General features: G+C 44.2%; 1 protein-coding gene and 1 long non-coding RNA gene across 4 annotated transcripts in view; one reads left to right on the top strand and one right to left on the bottom strand.

Moving 5' to 3' along the window:
* The window catches only part of CCSER1 (coiled-coil serine rich protein 1), a 739,837-nt gene that overhangs the window by 18,543 nt on the left and 700,210 nt on the right, over window positions 1-21,084 (top strand). The gene's annotated exons all lie outside the window — the stretch shown is intronic.
* Window positions 979-20,225, bottom strand: LOC143819942 (uncharacterized). The gene is made up of 4 exons (XR_013225176.1): window positions 20,143-20,225; window positions 19,227-19,311; window positions 13,147-13,247; window positions 979-4,350 (listed from the first exon to the last, which is right to left on the bottom strand). It is a non-coding gene; the product is annotated as an uncharacterized LOC143819942 (long non-coding RNA).

The following is a 21,084-nucleotide window of genomic DNA, read 5'->3' as shown; positions in this document are numbered from 1 at the left end:
ATGTGAATGAGATCTTGGCTTACTTGTGGACTGTAAGCTTAATATGAACAGACAGTGTGATGCGGCAGTAAACAAGGCCAATACAGGCCTGGGCTGTATCAACAGAGGCATCACATCAAAATTGCAAGATGTCATAGTCTTGCTGTATACGTAATTGGTCAGACTGCACCTGGAGTACTGTGTGCAGTTCTGGAGGCCTCACTTAAAAAAGGATGTGGACAAAATTGAGAGGGTGTAGAAGAGAGCGATAAGGATGATCCGGGGCCTGGAGACCAGTTCCTATGAGGGAAGGCTGAGGAACTTCGGAATGTTCAGCCTGGAGGAGGTTTTATTTGGTCTTTAAGCAGCAGCTGGACAGATACTTATCATGGATGCTTTAGGTTGATTCTGCATCAAGCAGGGGATTAGACTAGATGGCCTGTATGGCCCCTTCCAACTCTGATTTGATGACAATAGAGTCCACCTTCCAAAACTGTGTGTTCTCCAGGTACACTGATTTCACTAGTGAGATGAGTAGTAATTCGTAGAGGTCTCCACCCCCCACCCCCGAGGCTCCTCTGGGTCAGATGGGCTTGGGCCTCGAGAAGGAGAGGATGGTGATTCAGATTCAGAGTACCTTTATTGACATAAAATTGCAAAGTATAAAACAAAAATTTCAAGAGAGGATGGTGGTGTCCGTACTGCGATTCTTGGACCTTCACATTTCATTCAAGGACATGCTGCTTTAGCACAGTGGAGTGTAAGCACATATTTTTATCTTCTGAAATATATTTATTTAGCAGAGCAAAATGCATGCAACATGTATTTACTATATTCATCTCTTTCTTCCAATAAGAAGAAAATGCTCTTAATTGGATATTTTATTATCTCAGACATTTCATTTCCCGCTGTACAAAATCTGTAGTGTATCTTTCTTTTTTTACCTTGGGAATTTTAATATATCAATGACAATAAGAACACTTACTGGAAAGTAGTAGATGCTTGAAAATTACTGTCTTTATTTCCCAGGGGTTAACATCTGCACATCAAAATAGAATCAAGCAACATATTATGTACAGTAAAAGGTTCTTGGCTACAGAAATCAAGAAGCCAATCCATTATAAAATGAAATTAACTCTTTGTGCTCTCCATTGCTCTGCTTTCTGCAGGGAAACCATCCATCACTAGATTTTCAGGATTATGCAGGATTCGTGCTCACCTAGGTTTTCCAAGTGCCTGTTTTTTCCCCCTTTCTCTGCAAGAAAAAGGAACAAAGAAATGTAGGTAGAATATTGGATTCCACTCACTGGCAACTGGATCTCTTCCAGTAGTTGATAGGTGTCATTTTTTATTCCTCACTTCTTTTAATGGAAGGGCCAGGTGACCATCTGCTATGTCAGCTGTAGTAAATGATGGCTAAAAAGGTTGCAGTTTTTATCCTAGGCATATGCAGACTTCAGTTATTAAGAATGTTCCTGGCAGAGTTTTTATTTTTTGTATGATTGTTCCGGATTTCAGGGCCATAGAGCCCTGCAGCCTGCCAGTAGCCTACAGTTGAATGGCTATCATTTTCACTTTCTGACCTACTAGTTTTAACTAGGCCTGCCAGCCTCCAGGTGGGTTCTGGGAGTCTCCTGGAATTACAGGCCATCTCCTGACAACAAAGATCAGTTCCCCTGGAGAAAATGAATGTTTCAGAGAGTAGACTCTGCAGCATTGTACCCCATTGAAGTCCCTGTCTTCTGCAGGCTGTATCCCCAAATTTCTAGGCGTTTCCCAACGTGGATCTGACAATCCTACCATGCATGCTCTGCAGGTAATTAGAGGGAACCTGGCAATACTACTTTTAACCGTTGTCAAATAATTGCTGTTTTGGAGTTAACCTTTCTGTTTCTTTGTCGTTTTGAGACCTGGATAGCTAGTCTAGCCTGATCTTGTCAGATCTAGGAAGCTAAACAGGGGTTGACCTTGGTCAGTATTAGGATGGGTCCACAAAGGAAGTCCACCGTCCCTACACAGAGGCAGGTAATGATAAATCACCTCTGGACATCTCTTGCCTTGAAAACCCTACATGGTCGCCATAAGTCAGCTGCAACCTGACAACACTTTCCATCACCCCACGGTTGTGTGAGATTTTGCTCTGTGTGCATTCATTCCTCTTCAGGGTTGCCTACCTCCTACCTGATCTCCTGGATTTACAAATATTTGTTAAAGGCTTTCACAGCTGGGGTTACTGGATAAATGTCAGGGACTACACTTATCAGATCGCAACCACAGAGCACGGAAAGCCCACAACAGCCAGTTGCAAATTTATTTTAAATGTTTGAATCTTGCCCTGGGTTGGAACCAGACTCACTTTTCTGCTAGTGGAAGTGGATGGGAGTAATTTCCACCTATTCTCTTTTCCTGCTGTAGATCCCTTGATTTGCTTCTCCTGCCATTTGTGAGGGGGTTCCCTGCCCCAAGGAGAGGGAAGACTAGTGGGCTGTGGAGGGAGAGAGGAAGGAATCATAGAATCATAGAGTTGGAAGGGGCCTCCTGGGTCATCTAGTCCATCCCCCTGCACTATGCAGGACACTCACAACCCTATCCCTCGTCCACTGTCACCTGCCACGCCCTTTGAACCTTCACAGAATCAGCCTCTGTTTAAAAATTTCCAGAGATGGAGAACCCACCACCTCCCGAGGAAGCCTGTTCCACTGAGTAACCGCTCTAACGGTCAGGAACTTCTTCCGGATATTTAGACAGAATTTCTTTTGCATTAGTTCCATCCCATTAGATCTGGTTCGTCCCTTTTCTTCTAATGAGAAAAACAGCTTTCACAAGCACAGAATCTAATCTGGATCCAACCACTTATCCCCTTAGGCTCCAGTTGTGCAACACAGAAAGATTCCTGAGGCAGTGGCCAAATGTACAAATAATACCAAGCACAGGATAAAAATGTAAAAAACACTAAAAACAACTGATTCACAGTAAAACAGTCAAGCGTGAGTAATCACGGTACATAAGTCATCAAAATAGCAAGAATCCTTATATATTTTTTTCAAAAACAGTGAAAACATTTATTTAAAAGCATTTATGACCACAGGCAACAGGTACCAAAAATAAGCAAACATGCAACCTGTCCAGCTTTTGGCATAAAGTCTTCTTGACACCATTCTTGTTTGTTTTCTAAATTCACACTGTGCTTTTCTCCCCAGGGGGGGGGGGGCAGAATGGCTTACATCGTTCTCCTCTCCCCCATTTTATCCTTACAACAGTCCTTTGAAGTATCTTTGGCTGAGAGTGTGGGACTGGCCCAACATGACCCAACAAGCTTCTATAGCAGAGCAGGTGTTCCAACCCAGGTGTTCTTCCAGATCTCAATCTGCCACTCTGCTAAATCAAGCTGGATCTCAGTGTGTCCATTGCATCCAACATAGTGTATGTAGCCATGCAAACAGCTGTGTGGAAGAAATTCCAGTGCTGAACTGCCATTGCGGAGAAGGCCAGGCCTTGAGAAGACCCTGCACCTTGGAGTGGGGCCCAAAAACTGGTTAATATGAGCATAAGGAACCCAGACTTGGGTGGCCTAGCCTAGTCTCATCAGATGTTGAAACCTAAACAAGGTCAGGCCTGGTAAGACGTTGGATAGGAGACCACCAAGGAAGTCCAGGTTTATTCCAACTACCTCTGAACCTCTCTCGCCTTGCAAACCCTGCAGGGTGTTGGAATATCCAGGATCTATAGTAAGTGCATGATTCAAAAGCATATAAAGAGTACCCTATGGGGCCTTTGAAGATGTGTATTTAGCACAGTTAGAATAAGAACTTCCTGATATTTTTTCAAATGATCTCCTGTGCCCTGGCTCGCTCTGTTGGAGACATCCTCCTCCTTTGAGCATACTTCCTCCCTGCTTGCCCCCACAGACACGACAGACTGTCTAATGAAGACAAGAGCACAGTCTGACAATTAGCTAGGACTTGCCGTCTCTCCTCTTTCTTCACAAAGGCCCTTCTCTTTTGGATAAAACTGCTTTCTTCTTTTAAGCCGCTGGGTGCTCTGTCCTCTTTGCATGTTTGAAGTCTGCCAACACAGGGTTGTCATAAGCTGGTTGTAACTTGATGGCACTTTCCACCCCCAAGGAGTCCTGTGTGCTTAAAGTTTGCCTGGTGACATTTTCCGTGACGGATTTCCAGTAGTTCCCGGTGTTTAAATTCTCACGTAATCATTTGTGAGCTCAGTTTTCTATCAGCACTGACTAGTGTAACTGGAACGGATGTACTTTGCTTTTGATCAATACCCAAGAGCTATGCATCGCCTGCCATGTGGAATGAGGATCTGGCATTTAGAAGGACCCCTATTTGTCGAGAATCACGTTCTGTCGGTGTCCTGAAAATAATAAACAGCATGTCATTAAAACCAATAATGACTTTTCGGGGCTTTTCAGAAAGTACTGCTTTTCCTGAAAAGCCAAGTTAATCTCTCACCAAATCCATAAGTAATTCTAGCTTATACTATGGTTTCAGCATTCCCCTCCCCAGAAAGCATACCACAGGAGGGGGGGGGGAATGGGCTGCTTTAGTAGCAATCTCTGGGTTTTAAGTACTTAGAAGAACATTGCATCTGCTTTTCAGACAAAGTATCTAAAATTCTTTCTTATTATTAGATTATAATGCTGTAGAACAGGGATTTATTGCAGAGAAAGAGTTTTGCCACAGAATAGCCTCTTAAAATAAAGGGTGCTTGTTTAGCACATTGGCTTCGTTTTGTTCTAAATCTTGCATTTATTCATGTCTGCTGCCTGAAACCTATCTAATGCAACCCTACAAGTTGGAACTACTTCAGCAGTCCTGAGCTTTGTGTTGCTGGCTTGTGCTAAGTGGTTCACAGCTGGAAAGATGTTGGAGAGAAGAGGGGGAAACAGTGACTTTACATCCTGTTCAGTAAGCATAAGACAAAAGGAAGGCTTTTAAACCACAGGGAATTCATTGAAGTAAGAGGCATGCCCATAACACCTTTAGAGAAAGATGGTGTGTCCAGAAGATAGCACTGAACACTAGGTGGGTTGCAGATGGGATGTAGGATCTAGGCTTTGCTCTACCTGCCAGGGGTCCCACCAAGATGCCTTTTCTACTGCAAGTTCATCCCTTCTCTGCCCTAACAACTGGAGTACAGGTCTTCCCATTCTATGTCATTGGCAGTTGTAGGGAAGGAATGGAGAAACTCTGAGCATGATACTAAGTTCTTGTATTATGGAAGGAAGGTAAAATATTTGCTACCAGGGGAGCCAGTCTTGGTAGCAGATTTGTTGTTGGTTAACAGCGTCGGAAAGTTGTCGGAACAGTTGTCGGAAAGAAAGTTGTCGGAACAGTTGTCGGAAAGAAGACAGTCCCTATTACAGGATGTTCCCAGAGTACCATAGACATAGAATAGTCCTCTATTGCAACAATTTTAATATGTTTATTCAATTGGTATTGGCTCCTGAATCTCAAGGGTAGGCAGCATATTGTTTAAAACCAGATTACAGCTGTTAAACATGAAAAGATGGTTAATTAAAATAATCCTTTTCCAGTTTAAGCTGAGCCACCAAAGGGATTTTAAAACTTCCGAAGGAAAGGCACTGCCATGAACGGGGAGCTGTTGTCAAAAGTTCCTCTCTGTGCGCAATTCGTTTCTCAGACCCATGCAAAAATGGATTTGTACCAATATTTAATCCTCCATTTTATCAAAATCAAGTAATTTTTTTGCCTCTAGTGTATACTAGAAGCAAAAAATTTACTTGATTTCCTCCATGTTGTGTTTATTAGCTGTTAGATAAAAAAAAGACAGGTGTGATTGTGGAGGTGTGAGTTTGGTGTAGTGGTTAAGAGTGGCGGCTTCTAATCTGGTGAGCTGGGTTTGATTTCCTGCTCCTCCATATGCAGCCAGCTGGGTGACCTTGGGCTCTTATAGCCCTGATAGTACTGTTCTAACCGAGCAGTCATGGCAGAAGCTCTCTCAGCCCCGATAACCTCACAGGGTGTCTGTTGTGGGGAGAGGAAGGGAAGGTGATTGTGAGCTACTTTGAGTCTCCTTTGAGCAGTGAAAAGCAGGGTATAAAACCCAACTCTTCTCCTTTTATTGCTGAAAACACTCAAGGAGGAAAGAATTAAACCCTTCCCTCACAGGGTCCCTCATGCCTGAACCAAGCCCCCATTGTCTAACACCCCTGGGAGGATCCAGTCTCTCAGCATGTTGTGGTGAACCCGTCAAAGCTACCTGTCCACTTTACATCAGATTGGAATGTTCACTAACAGCCAATCAGAGCATTTGGAACCTTGACCGTGCAGGTGAGAGAGGAAAATTGGAGCAAAAATCAGTTAAACTGCCATTTTTCTTCCGTTAGGAGGCAGGCTAGGGAATCCTTGACCTCAAGAGACAGGGTTGGCCTCAGCCTGTCTGCAAGGGAAGGGCAGGCTGGCAGAGTTTGATGTCCAGGACAGGTTCAAGTTTAATGACTACTTTTCACTCATCTTCCAAGACCGAGAGAAGCTAAAGGGACAGACGGTAGTCTTTGTTTAAAGCATTCTGGCAATTTTGTTCTGGGATTCAGCAACTCTACATCCAGGCATTCACACCTCCCATCCTACAGATCAGCTGTTATTTTCTCGCTACTGTCAGAATACATTGGCTTTATCCATAACTGTTTCTATGTCCTGTGCCAAGTAAAAACTGGGAGTTACGTTTGCAAATGTTTTCAAGCCTTGCTACTCTAAACCACCCTGTAGGTTGGGAGCCTTATCTGGCTCTTTGACATGGCACCTGTGGTTCTTCTGAGAACTGTTCTCCAAAGTGACACCTGTGCCAAGTTTCAGGAGAGTGGCAAGACCTTTGTCCCTACCATATGGAGTGAGAGAACACCAGACGAAAGGGAAAGTCTTTGCCTGGTGGTGGTGGAAGATGACAACAGAAGGAGATAACTGAGTCTTCCTGAGGAGAGAGTTCCAGAATCTTGGTGCCATGACAGAGAAAGCCCTCCCCCAGGTTGTCACCCATCTAATGTCAAAAAACAAGGGTACATGAAGTAGGGCCTCTAAAGATCACTGTATTGGATGGATAATTTTATAAGGGTGTAGGTGGTCCTTTGGGTATCTTGGTTCCAAGTCATAAAGAACTTTCAAAGTCAACTCCAGTACCTTGAATTGTGCCAGGAAGCAGATTTGAAACCAGTATAGATGAGCCAAGACTGGAATGCCATGGTCCCTATGCCATACCTGCACTCTTCAAGGGGGTGGGAGTAAAGCCTTAAGCCCTCATTAGTTACCTCAGGACAAATTTTGAGTCCAGAGGCACCTTTATGACCAACAAAGTTTTATTCAAGGTGTGAGCTTTAGTCTGTACAGACTCTTCCTCAGATACAATGGAATGGAATGATAGTAATTAATTCATACCTATAAGCATAATGAAAATGGTTAACAATTTCCAGAGATAAATAGGAAAACCCAGCTGTTTGTATTCACTTGAGTTTGAATGACATGGGAAATGTTTTGTACACAATAAAAATGTCCACATTAAGAGAATAATGAACAAATATATAAGCAATTGCTAACAGCAATTAGCTGAGACCTTGCCCTCATGCCCTCCTTCCTCTGGACTCTACATTTGTTCTGCGGCTTCAGACTAACACAGCTTCCCACTTGAATCTAGTTACCTCAGGGTGACTGCTTACCTACCATAAGGACCTATGCATGCACTTACACCAAAAAGAGCTATATGGAGGTCCTCGCTTAAGAAACCCTGAAGAGTGCCGAGGGTGGTGGCTGTGAATGAAATCTCTAACCTGCTGCCAGAGATTTTCTAAGCTTTTATACAGAACCTTCCAGAGTCTTCATATGTCCTCTCGCTTGCATCTTAAAATGGTTGCCAGTTTTCAAGAATTGACATTCCTAGATATTGCACTTTAGCAGGATACAGAGTTTTAAAAATGCCCATTGTACAGCAGAGTTTCAAAGATACAGAGTTTTAAAAATGCCCATTGTACAGCGTTTTTTTCAGGGAAGGGGGTGGGGGGAGCCAAGTGGCTATAAACAGTACAAAGAAAATCTCCAGCTTCTCCGGTGAACTGGCAGTGGGCAAAGCCATGCATCCATATCAGTCTTGCCTCAGGTTGTGATTTATGGCTTGTTTGATGCTGTGTACATTAGCAGTAATGTGCCTTTTTAGATGTGGGAACGGGTGTGACACATTTATTGTCTAAGGACATTTAAAAGGGGTTTTTAACTCTGAGGAGTATAAACTTGCGTATCCCTCATGTGCTATGGTTTTGAGCGGAAAGACTCGGTAAAGCAGAAATAGCGCTGATCTGGCAGAAAAGGCAATTCTACAAAGGGACACCCGTGGGCTTGTGTAATTTAGGTCAAAGAATTATAGAAATTAATGCAGTTATGCTGCTCTGTGCTACCAGCTGAGGATCTGATTGCAGGCATCTAATTTTTCGGAATATGTCGAACGTGAAGGCCAGAGCCAGGGAGAAGTTGAAGGAATGTTGTTTGCTTTAAAAACATGCTTGTTAGGAGTCTTTTCTTTCCTCCCCTTTTGTGTCTGACTCTTTTGCCTGTGCATTTTCTGGTATGGAAAAGAGAAATCTTATTTGTCACACATTAAAAGGTGGCAACCAAATCCTTGCTGAATCCCCCAGTGTCTGTCTCTGGAAAGGAGGGGGAAGAAGCTGAATAGTTAAAACTGCAAAATCAGATTGGTTGTCTTAGCATATGTAAGCTGCATTCTTGGAGAGAAGATTATTCCCAGTTCTATTTCTTTACTGGGCTTTCTGATGGCTCAGCCAGAGCAGACACTGTTAAGCTAGATGAAGCAATGATCTCATTCTGTACAAGGCAGCAGCAGCTACTGTTGCTACTGCCTTATGCACTAGTGAGACCATTGTTTCACCGAGCTTAGTATTGCCTGCTCTGGCTGGCAGCAGCTCTCCAAACTCTGAGGGAGCAGTAGAGATAGAACTGGAGCTTCCAGATGTAAAAGCACTCACAGCACTTCCTACTGCTCAGCTATGGGCTTCCTATATTGATTATAATAATGAAGGAGCTGGTTATACAAACAGCATAGCGAATGAAGTTCAGTGTAGGTAACTGTAAGGTAATACGCAACTGAGCAGAAATTCCAGCTTTAAATGTCTGAACTTGTGTGAGACTAAAAGGGGAAGCGAAATCTTGGGTTCGCGTAAAATCTTAGTGTCACACAACAAAACATGGGAAATCCATTATAAGGATTTCAACCCTTGGTTTCCTTATTGGGGGGTGGGGAACAGCCACAGGTTTAAAAACTGAAGGGATTTTTCATCAGCACAGTTCTTTCCAGACCATTTTTCTGATTTAAATCGCTGATCCTGCATTGAGCAGCGGGTAGGACTAGATGGCCTGTGTGGCCACTTCCAACTCTATGATTCTATGATTCCCTGGGGAAAGGAGACATTTACTGGTACTTGTTTAGTTCCTGCTTGTTTTCTCTAAAGGTCAGTTTAAATCAAGAACACTAAATGGGGAGATCCTCTACCTGTGCTTTCTCAGGGTTCATAGTCCGGATCTGATTCAGCTGCTTTTTGTAAAGTGAAAAATCCTGATTTCTTGCATATCATTGAGTTCAGCCTTGACACACACATCTAAAACTGTAATTCTAAAGTGCTGTCTTGAAACCTTTATTACAACTGATGGCAAATCATAGCTATTTCACAAGTGAAAAGATCATCTAGCCAAGCTAGGATCTATTTTTTTTTCTTCCTTTCCTAATGACCTAAAATTTCCTTAGCCATTTCGTGTGCCAAAACTGCTTGGAACGAGAACATAGTTCCTAATCGATAGACAACCCATATGTTGTCCAACATCTTTGCGCGACAGGATGGATTAACAATGTCTAGGTGTTGCTCCACATTGCCAGAAACCAGGGAGGGCATATGGCATACTTTCAGAAAGAGCCAGTCTTGATCTTTCCACCTTTTCAGTGTTTTGTATAGAATATTATTTCCTCCTCTCTTAGTTTAATGTAAGTGTTATGTCTGTGATTTGATTTCATACTATAATATTTGAGAAGAGCCCCGAGTTTAATTATGAAAGCCCGAATTAAACAAATATTCAGTTATGGTCTGTGATGATTTTTTTGGAATAAGGCCATTTCTTTCATGCAGGTTTGTATCGGTTCTCTCTTTAGTGTATGGTAATTTTTTCAAAGCAAGTAGAAGCTGCTTGGTTGAAATACACATCTAAGGGCACATCTGAAAAGTGGAATATTTTAATTTCGAGTGTTAAAAAACATTACTCCACTTCTCTAAATATTGATTTTAGAAAATGTGGTTTTAAATACTTAATCAAATGAAAACCTGTGCTAATGAAATCTAACAAAACCCTGAAATGGATCGTAATGGAAGCTGCATTCCCATGGAAACAAATTATTTAGTGAGATGGTGGTATATTGAGGATTATTTTGAGGGTTCAAACAAAGACTGAGATCCTTCTCTTGGCATATTCTCAAAGTGTTTCCCATTCAGAGAAAATACTGTAGTTAAGTTACTTTTTGAAGACGCAGACTATCTTCCCCAAGTAAATATCACAGAAAGCTATAATGTTTATATTCTAGTTCTTGATAATCTAGCCAGCCTAATTTGCATACTGTGCCAATTGTTTGCTAATTGTGCAAATCAGGCACATTCTTTGTTGCATTGTCTGCCAGTGGCTTTGCGTCTAACTCACAAAAAGTTGGAGAAGAATCAGAGGAAGCATCTTTATACCTGACGCTTGCTCATACTGTTTTTTTGTTCTTCTAAAACAGCAGCAAAGCCTGTTGGGCAGAGATATGGCCAGCATATCAATCATAGCTGGGGCTTCCCTTATTGGCTGAGCAAGGGAAGGCAGAAGCAAGCTTGTTTCTTATTAAACTATCAACTGGGATATTGCCTTCACATTTTTGTCTTGTATCTCTCGAGCGGGGACTCAGGCAGCAATGAACGGACATTGAATGGCGTGTCCAGAATCATGGGATGGAATACCTATCCTAGCCCTGTACCTACCATGTGCATGGCTGGAGATCCCCAGCCTTTTTGAACTTGTAGGCACCTTTGTAATTCTTTGGAATCACTTTGTAATTTTGACAGTGCAATAATAAAATGGCTGCTGAAGGAGGCGGAGCCAACCACAATATTTCAGGAAGTGAAGCCTAATAACAATATCTCAAGCCTTTCTAAATGAACCTATTGTTTACAAATATTTTCTTTCCTATACATACCTTAGTTACACAGTGAAGATCATTGTGGTGTTGTAGTGGCTTTTGCTGAAAGACTATTTTTGAAATCTGCTCAAAAGGTGCTAGGAAAGATGTCAGCAGGCACCACGGTACTGTGTATCCACATTGCTTCCCCCATTAGTTGCCAGAATGGTACAGGAGAGAGTGTTTAAAGACGGGGGGGGGGGGTTTCTTGGATGTTCCTGCCAGCCCAGCCTCAACAAAATGCCTGGTGGAAGAGCTCTGTTTTATAGGCTCTGCAGAACTGAGTAAGCTTCAACAGGGCCTGTGTCTCCTCTGGGAGCTCATTCTACCAGGTGGGGACTAGGACTTGAAAAGGCCCTGGTTGAAGCCAGATGTACCTCTTATGGGCTGGGGACTACCAGTCTGTTGGAACTGGCACAGTGCATTGCTCTTCAGTGGACACACCTGGAGAGGCAGCCCCTCAGATACACTGGGCCCAGACAGTGAATGGCCTTAAAGGTCAAAACCAACACCTTGAATCTAATCCTCTGCTGGGTGTCGATGCAGCTGCCTGAACACTGGCCGTATGTGAGCCCTCCAAGACTAAAGAGAAACTTGAGAGCATCCTCACTTGAGGGCAGAATTATACTGAAGACTGAGAAGAAACTAGAGGGGATCTGGATTGATGAGTTCTTCCATTGTCCACCAAACTAGAGAAGCTGGTTTTGAAGTTGGGATTTTCTGATTGCTAGTTTGCTGTGTTCTGTGCTGAAACTGTTGATAGGTTTGCATTGTTCACCCTGCTTGCTTCCATTGAAAGTGCCAACAAGTTTGTTGTAATACCCCTCATGGGCCTCTTTCTCAAAGCAATCACGCATCCTTCTGCATTCTGTTCAGTTATGCAACAAGCTGCCAGTCCTCCTCTCCTCTTTTTTAGGGCTCTGTGATAACCAGAAACTTTTTTAGGGACATACTTCTGCTGCGTCAAATATAGTTCTTCAACTTGATGATGGAAACCACAGATTTCTGCAGCATGCCAAATGGGGCCTTTGTTTTTGAACTCTCACAATCGGAACTTGTGGTTGAATATGGTCCAAGTGTGCAAAGGCAAGCAGAAACTATGTCTTCAGGTTTCTGTGGCAGTATTTGGGGTTTGGCAGTGGGAGCCATAGTCGTGGACCCATGCCTTCCATCATCACATGATTTCTGAGGTCATGTGATCAACCTTCACATTAAGCCTTTAATCTCCTGGCTAAGCTCATTCCTCCCCATGAAACATTTTGTTCTAACTGACTTGGCCGTTGAGGGATCAGGGAAATAGGGAAGAAGGATGGAGCTGCCAGGGGCAAAAAACGGGTAGATTAATCCTTAATTTCTTTTTACTTAGAAGTCCAGTGCCTGCTGGCTGGGTATTAGGTCGGGGAAATTGAGTTAGAGAAATCAGATAGCTTTCTCCCACCATCTCGTAGCTGCGGCTTGTTAGGAGGAACGTGGTGACTTGGAAAACCCCGTGTTACTTTCATTAAAAGATGTTTCTGTTCTATTTCACGGCCATCTGTCAAGATGCCTGAAGCAGCTCGGCAGAGTTTGAAAAGTACGGCGCAGTGACTCATGCATGCTGTGGTACAGATACACAAATGTGCACACACAATAACGTACCCACTTTCTCTTTTGTAAATGAGTAGACTATAATGCACCTAAGTAAGGAGTGTGCATGGTCTTTTCTTAGATGGTGATTGCAGGATGCAAAAAGGGAAATCTGCAATTGTTAGGAGTGCAAAAGTTCTGCAAGAGTAAGGGAACTGTCTGGGCAAAAGTGGTTCTGAGCATGCTACTTGGAGAAATACATCTCCCCCCCAGGTGTGTAAGAATCTCGCCTCATCCAAAGTGTATAAGTAACACATGTGATGGGAAATTAAAATATGAATAACAAAATCTGATTAAAATTCTTACCTCAGCCGAGAATTCACTGGGTGGCCTTAGGAAAACTGCTCATTCTCATCCCCAGAGTCAAACTACAGATGACTGTAATTCCAAAATGTGTTGTTTTAGGCCTAAAAAGCACAGCATAGACTATTAAAACAGCCCCAGGGAAGCCTGCAAGTGGAGGAAGTGTTAACCCCTCTTTCTGTCATCCCTCATCCCTCATCCAGGCTCTCCCCCCCACCCTCTGATTCTAATAGATTCTAGCAAGGTGTGTAGCTTGACCCTCAGTCATCTCCCCCCCCCCCCCCGCCACCCACAATATGAGATAATGATGCTGGCTGGTTTTACAGGTTTGTAAAGATGGCTGAGATAACATATGTGCTTTGGACTTTAAAGAAAATTATGAGCTATGGCAATGTTAATTATTACGTAAGTAAAAAATACCCCAAACCAGTAATTAAGTGTTTTTTGAATAGCCTGATGTGCTACTTTCTACAGAGTAAAGTGGAGATTTTAAAGTGTGTGTGTGTGTTGCTTTGCTCTCTTGTTAAAGTCAGAGTTTTTAAAAAACAGTAGTAAAAGCCTGATTACACAACTGTGATGACAAATGGAGTTCTCCTGGGAAGTCCTACTGGTTCTGTTGAAATGATAATTATTTTTCACCGTCTTCGGAAACTGAGAAAAATTAGTCCCGTGTCTCTTGCGGCGTACATGAATTACTGATTCTGGATAAAAGAGTTGAAGCTGAGAATCTTGGCAGTTACAAAAAACATGGTTTATGATGATGAATGGTTTATTATGCATTTGGGAAAGAATCTTGCCTCCCAGGCGTTGAACTCAGGTAAGATGTGGGTTAAATCTCTAAATCTGTGCTATACATCAAATGGCAAAGATTGAACTCCTCTCTGATCTGGCCTGCTTCAAAATAGTTCACTTGGGGGGCAGTTTAATTCAGGCCCCAATTAAGGGCAGATTACAGAGAGGTAGGGGTGTTCCCTAGCCAGCTCCCCATTCCAAAGCTTCTGTTACTTTCTTTTCTCATAGTAGTGATGTCTTCCTGCGAAACATCAGCATCGTAGCGGAATCCCGGATGCAAAGACCCATGGGAGAGGCAAGTCCCACGGACCCTGGATGTCCAATCAGGCGAGAGAAAAGGCTATAGCCAACCAACTTTTGAATACCAAAATGGTTAGGTAGAGGATCATGGGACCTGTATGGACCAAAGCCATGTGGGAGGGAGGCTGTAGTAAGAAAAGGCAAGACTGAGTGAAAAGATATCTCATAACTGAATCTAGACCACTGCCATGGCAGCATGATCTGCTGTAGCTTCTTGATCAGTTGGTAATGGGATGTGAAAGGGAAGGAGTCAATAGTGGCAAAAGGCCTTGTTTGGGGCCATTATGAGCCATGCTCAGATTTTAAAAATTGTTTGGATTCAGCTTTTAATAGGCTTAGAGGCTGTTGGACTCTAGAAGTTCACTTCCAAATGTCAGTGATATCAATATTTAGGAGACCCATGGGATAACACTGAACTGAAAAAGGACAACTATACTGATACGCCTTGGGACTGACAGTTCATAATATCGGGGCTGTATTTGTTAATGTTTAATTTTAACAACTGAATTATGCCAATAAAGGTATTTGATTGATTGACTGAACTGTGAAACTATTGCACGAGGCTGCAGCAGAAATTCCACTTCCCATGCCTAGAACAGGGTTTCTCAAACAGGGTTTCACAAAGCCTTTGGGTTTCTTGATGGCCCTGGAAGGGTTTCCTGAATGAGTGGGAATTAGTTAATTTATCAGGTGATATGACCATATATATGAGCCTCTTGTGGCGCAGAGTGGTAAGGCAGCCGTCTGAAAGCTTTGCCCATGAGGCTGGGAGTTCAATCCCAGCAGCCGGCTCAAGGTTGACTCAGCCTTCCATCCTTCCGAGGTCGGTAAAATGAGTACCCAGCTTGCTTGCTGGGGGGTAAACGGTAATGACTGGGGAAGGCACTGGCAAACCACCCCGTATTGAGTCTGCCATGAAAACGCTGGAGGGCGTCACCCCAAGGGTCAGACATGACTCGGTGCTTGCACAGGGGATACCTTTACCTTTACCTTATGACCATATATGGCTGTGTCGACCCACCCACCCCTCCTAAAATGGCCAGTGATGGACCTCGAGGGAGTAGGAAGGTGAGGGGCCCCAGGTGGGCATGTACACAGCTATGCTTCCTAACCACAACTGCACCACTAATGGGGTTTCTCTATGCCTGAAGAATGTTTCAGGGGTTTATCAATGGTAGAAAGGTTGAGAAAGGCTAGCCTAGAAATTAGCTTAGACTTGATGTCATTTTCCACCACCCTCAAATATGGATAGGGATTCAGTGATGTGCCTGCCGAAACATTAACAGCACAGTTCTGCTTGGTCAAGCTGTCCTGTAATACAGTGGTCCCCAACCCCCGGTCCGGAGACCGGTACCGGTCCGTTGATCAGTCGGTACCGGGCCGGGGCTCCTCCTCGTCCTCCTCCCGGGCTGCTGCCTTGGGGGCTACCCTGCCACTCTGCCGCCAGCTCACCTTTGATGCTCTCCGGCAGTTGCCATGGCTGGGGCTCCCCCTCGGTGTGGCATTGCACGGCTGCTGCTGGCAGCACCTCCCAGCGGGCAGCGGGAAGTCAGGGGCACCAGCAGGAAAGCAAGTAAAGCAGGGGGTCAGACAGCAGCAGCAATGTCTCTCGGCAAAAGACAACCCCTCCCCCAGGCCTCAGTAAAATTGTCAAGCGTCCCCAGTGATAAAAAGGTTGGGGACCACTGCTGTAATACCTAGCACTCTCCTTCCCATGTCTTACAGTGCCTAGAACAGAGTTTCAGAACCAGGGTTTCCTGATTGGCTGGGAATTAATTTTTAAATATATTTTTAAAAATTTGTTAAACCTTTAACAGGTGATATGGCCATATATGACTGTGTCGACCCACCCACCCCTCCCGAAATGGCCAATGATGGGCCAGGAGGGGGTGGGAAAGGGAGTGCGTGCGTACACAGCTATGCTTTCCTAACCATAGTCTGCATGATCGTGCCACTTCTGGGGATTCTCCAAGCCTACGGAATGTTTCAGGGGTTTCTCAATGGTAAAAAGATTGAGAAAGGCCCGCCTAGAAATTAGCTTAGACAATGTGCAATCAATTGAAAAAGAAATACAGCCATGCCAGCTGTGACTTGATGTCATTTTCCACCAGTGCATGCGGGGATAGTCTTTGGAATGTAGAACAGTTATTCTCTTAATGCAAGAACTTCACGTTAGGAAGATCAAACTGCTTCTTGGGAGTTTTCCTAATTATTTGTCTGGTTATTCACTGTAAGTTTTGGCCCTGGCTCTGCAGTGCAGAAGTGACTTTTTGCCCCATTGGCTTGTGGCTGTCAGGATGAGAGTGCATGCATATTTTAATGGACGGTTCTTTTGCATGTGCAAGCTACCATCTGTGGCTCCTGCCATATCTGTCAGAAACAATAACTTTGTAACAGTTACACATAATGCGTATCTGGACTACCTAATAATTTCCTTTTTACTTCCTTTTCCAAATTGCTATTTCAGTCCGGCTGTACAGCTGCATGTAAAAAAAAAGAGATCCTAATTGCTTAAAAAAAAAATCATAGCTATTTGTTGGTAGCAAGTGTTTATTTAGCTGTCAATCAGCGTAATGGAGCAATCAATAGCTTTGGCAGACTTTTGTAGATAAAGGTAATCTGTTGGTGGGAGCAGTTTAGTTTCTATTCTTGAAAAAAAAAATTGCTCCATGAATATAAAACCTTTCACAAAAACAGATGGGGCTTCATCCTTACTGTGTGACTGTGGATCAATGGGTATGTCAGGAATTATTGCTGCAGTCGAAAACCCCTGGGATTTTGTATTGCTTAAAGCAGGGGTAGTCAAACTGCGGCCCTCCAGATGTCCATGGACTACAATTCCCAGGAGCCCCTGCCAGCATTCGCTGGCAGGGGCTCCTGGGAATTGTAGTCCATGGACATCTGGAGGGCCGCAGTTTGACTACCCCTGGCTTAAAGGGTACATATATAAACAGACAAAGTGGTCTTATAGTGGTCCTTGATACGTGACCACTCTGTGAACATGGGGGAGCAGGCATGTGAATGCTGGCCCTGCCTTATGCAGGGAGCATGCGGCCTGTGTGTAGAGGCAGGGTCCATGTGCACACTCCCTCCCCATGACTGGAAATGCTGCAGTGCTGTTCAAAGCCTGTTTGCACTCTCTGCTGCTGCGTGGCTAGAGACCATGAATCAGGTCTGTGGAATCTGGCCCCAACTCTTTTAAAATGGGGATGTGCATTTGGCTCAGTACTACATCTCCCAGCAATCTTTGGGAGACGTCATGGTAGTTAGAATGGTATAAAACTGCCACAGTGCGGGGATAATCCACAAAGCAAATTGGAGTGGCTGCCCTCTCCAAAGAAGGGGTTCATATTTCCCTGATAGTATTCTATGATTCTAGAACAAAGGTGACCAATATACAAGATACTGATTCCTGAAGCATCTCTGACGGGTGCAGTCCCATCTTTTCCCCCCAAAGCTTCCAAGGAGGGAGATCTGCGACCTCCCTTGAACTGTTGAACAGCTCTTGGAGATGCACATGTTGTCCTGGTGCTTAATTGGTCTATCTTTAGGTTCTTTCCCCATTGTCATGATATGGTGAATAACAGTTTAAAAATGCTGATATGCTTGCAATATGCTAATAGAGCTAGGATGTTTCCCCATATTTTCCAAATTAGGCATATCTAATGTCTACAGCTTTTTCTCACGCGGTTCTGGTTTCTAAAGCCTCATTTTGGGGGATGGGGCACATAGGTGCACACTGAGGTTGTATGTTGATGTTTTATGTGAGCAAGCATAGAGTAGGGTAGAAGAAGAAGAGTTGGTTCTTATATGCCGATTTTCTCTACCCGAAGGAGGCTCAAAGTGGCTTACAGTCGCCTTCCCTTTCCTCTCCCCACAATACCCTGTGGGGTGGGTGAGGCTGAGAGAGCCCCGATATCACTGCCTGGTCAGAACAGTTTTATCAGTGCCATGGCGAGCCCAAGGTCACCCAGCTGGCTGCATGTGGGGGAGTGCAGAATTGAACCCGGCATGCCAGATTAGAAGTCCGCACTCCTAACCACCACACCAAACTGGCACCAAAGGGATACGATGGGTTCCCACACACTCTGCCTGCCTCGAATTGCAGCTTTAGAGAGATGGTGCAGGTCAGGACAAGGGTTGAGCTTTCATCTCTGGTCTTGTGCTTGTTGCTCCCAGTGGAGTCTTCAGGGTCCTTCTCCAGATATGGTATCTTTAAAGGTAGTTTTGCAAGCCTATATAGGCTCCTCTGACAGCTTCAGATACCTCCAACAGATGGAGTACACAGAATATAGCAAGTAAACATCAAATGAATCTGTGCAGGCTTAATAAGTTTAATGAGGTAACCTCCTAACAGGTGTGTACCAATTTCCTACAGAATAACAAGTCCCGGTGAATTACCCTTGTTTCGTAAACTTTGTCAGTCTATAATGTAACAATCAGTGGACAAAATGAGATACAATGGCAAACCTTCTGTATTCTCTCCAGTGCACATTCCTGGAGATGGAGAGGACACAGAGCGTTTGCCATTGTATCTCATTTTGTCCACTGATTGTTACATTATACACTGACAAAGTTTACGAAACCAGGGTAATTCACAGGGACTTGTTTGTTATTCTGTTGGAAATTGGCAAACACCTGTTAAGAGGTTCCCTCATTAAATGGTTTATTGAGCCTGTGTGGATTCATTTGGTGTTCATACTGCTTACCAATGGTAATCAGGCAGCCAAAAAATCGACAGGCCACTCTACTGTTTGCAGCCTATTTCTGCCTGTTTATAGGGACAGGCAACTTGCAGCTACCAGAAGCAACTCCTGACTGATCTCATCTGGGAGTTGGCTTCTGAGCTCCTTCTGGAAAAGTCTTGCTTGTATCCAGTAATGCGTCTTTAGCAGGGAGAATCAGGAGGTGACTCCCAGCTGATTTCTGGGAGCACATCCTTTTTAACTGAGCAATAATTCCCCCCTTGCTGTAGATCCCTCCAACTTTACCTTTGCAATGGCACTTCCCAGCTGATTGGCGGCTCCATTGTATGGGTGGGAAGGGTTCTGTCCAGTTCAAAAATATCTCTTCATGCTGCAAGAGTTTTGTAGAGTTATTAAATGAACTGGATAATAGAATAAATAGCAACAGCTTTTATGGTAAGTATATGCAACGGGTAGAAGTTTAAATTATCATGTAACCTCTATGCTGACCAAGGTCTGCAGGGAACCAGCTGTATATTTCTCCTGCCACTCTTTGCAAATTAGCAGTATTAGAGGATTGTTTGGCCTCATGGTGAGTCTCTGATCCTAATTTTGAAGGGCCCGTTGTCTGAACGGGTGTGGCAGCTGACTTGTTAGGAATTCATTTCCCGACTCGTCTGTAATCCCGGATGGAGATACTTGTCTCAAAAGGATACGGCAGAAGATTAATACTTACGAAGCATGTTAGAGATACAGAGTGCAAAATATTGTTACATCCATCCTGCTTCATTGCCGAAAACATTACCTTGGTGTGCCCAGTATTGCAAAGCAGGGGCGGGGAGCGAAGCGACTGTCTGCTTTGAAGGCAGCGAGGGGTCTGGAAGTGGATTTAGCCCTCCTAATCTCTGTGGCAGTGCAGATGGGTACCTGAGAAAAGTTGAGGCAGCTGCCTTTGGGCAGCAGACGGACTAAACTGTCTGGCAGAGGCTTTTAGAAGACTTAATCACACAGCTGGAACAGACTTTAAGGTAAAAGGAAAGCTGTTTATCCTTAAATGTGAAAGGCCTCTGGATTAAGCGTCTGGAGGAGGGGAGGTCTCAGTTGCCAAACATGAGGAAATGCCTCCCTCTCCCCGGTTTTGCCGGATAACAGAAAGGATTCTGCACTGGAAGCCCAAGGCGAAATGACTGAAGAGAATGCCCCCCCCCCCACTTCCACGTACTTGTTTGTTTGGGTAGCTGTGAGTTCAAAGACGTTTTCTCTTGATCGGGAATTTATGACGAGAAAGCGGATGGCAACTCGTCCTCCCTCCTTACTCTGATCTCTAAAGGAACTGCTGCTCGGTTATAGGCCGGGAGGAGGGGGCGGGGGAGAGAAAGTCAGAGTCAGCTTTAAAGGGCTTTTCCACACTTGCTGATAAAATGTGCCAGAGCTGCATTTTCACCTTTCCGTGCAGTTCTCCCGAGATGACGGTAATGTGATGTTCTGTCTGAGGATCATGGATTAGGAGGATAGTATTAGGCTGGGGGGAGGGAGGTACACATGGTTCTGCTGATCCCCCCCTTTTTTTTTTTTTAAAGATGACTGTGTACTCCAGGTTGGAAGAAGGAGAGCGCTCACTACTTAAGGAGTGAAGCAATTCTCACGAAACAGCGGAATAGTATTATATTGATGGTGAGGCAGAAGAAGAGTAATCTTGCAAGATGAGAATTCCAGTCCTGTAATTTCACAGTGGGGGCACTCAAACCCCCTTAAGAATAACAAGAAGAAAAAGGAATTGGGTCTAGAATTGGGGTGGGGAGAGGAGGTTTGTGTGATTGGTAGGGATGCTCAGATACCTGTCAATTTGGCTCTTTGCCCATTTGCTAGGCAGCTAATGAATAGACGGGCTGTTTGCAACCTGTTCCTGTTCCTTTGCATGAGCAGGCTCCTTGCAGCTAACAGAAGCTGAAAGTGGGCACAGCAGACTATTTTTCTCTGGCATCGAAGTCCAAGCAGCAGAGGGACTGGCAGCACTGCTGGGGCCTGCGGTACAGGAGAAGCCAACAACGGCATCACCGCCGTGGACTGGCAGCTGAGTCCGAGCAGAACCCCTAAGATTCTGGCAATGCCACTGGGTTGCTCCAAGTGAGTCTGGCCAAATACACCCCTAGTCTTCTCCTCC

This window comes from Paroedura picta, chromosome 10 (assembly GCF_049243985.1).
Source record: "Paroedura picta isolate Pp20150507F chromosome 10, Ppicta_v3.0, whole genome shotgun sequence".
Lineage (NCBI taxonomy): Eukaryota > Metazoa > Chordata > Lepidosauria > Squamata > Gekkonidae > Paroedura > Paroedura picta.
The sequence above is the reverse complement of the archived record's forward strand: the minus strand, read 5'-3'. Positions and strand labels throughout refer to the sequence as shown.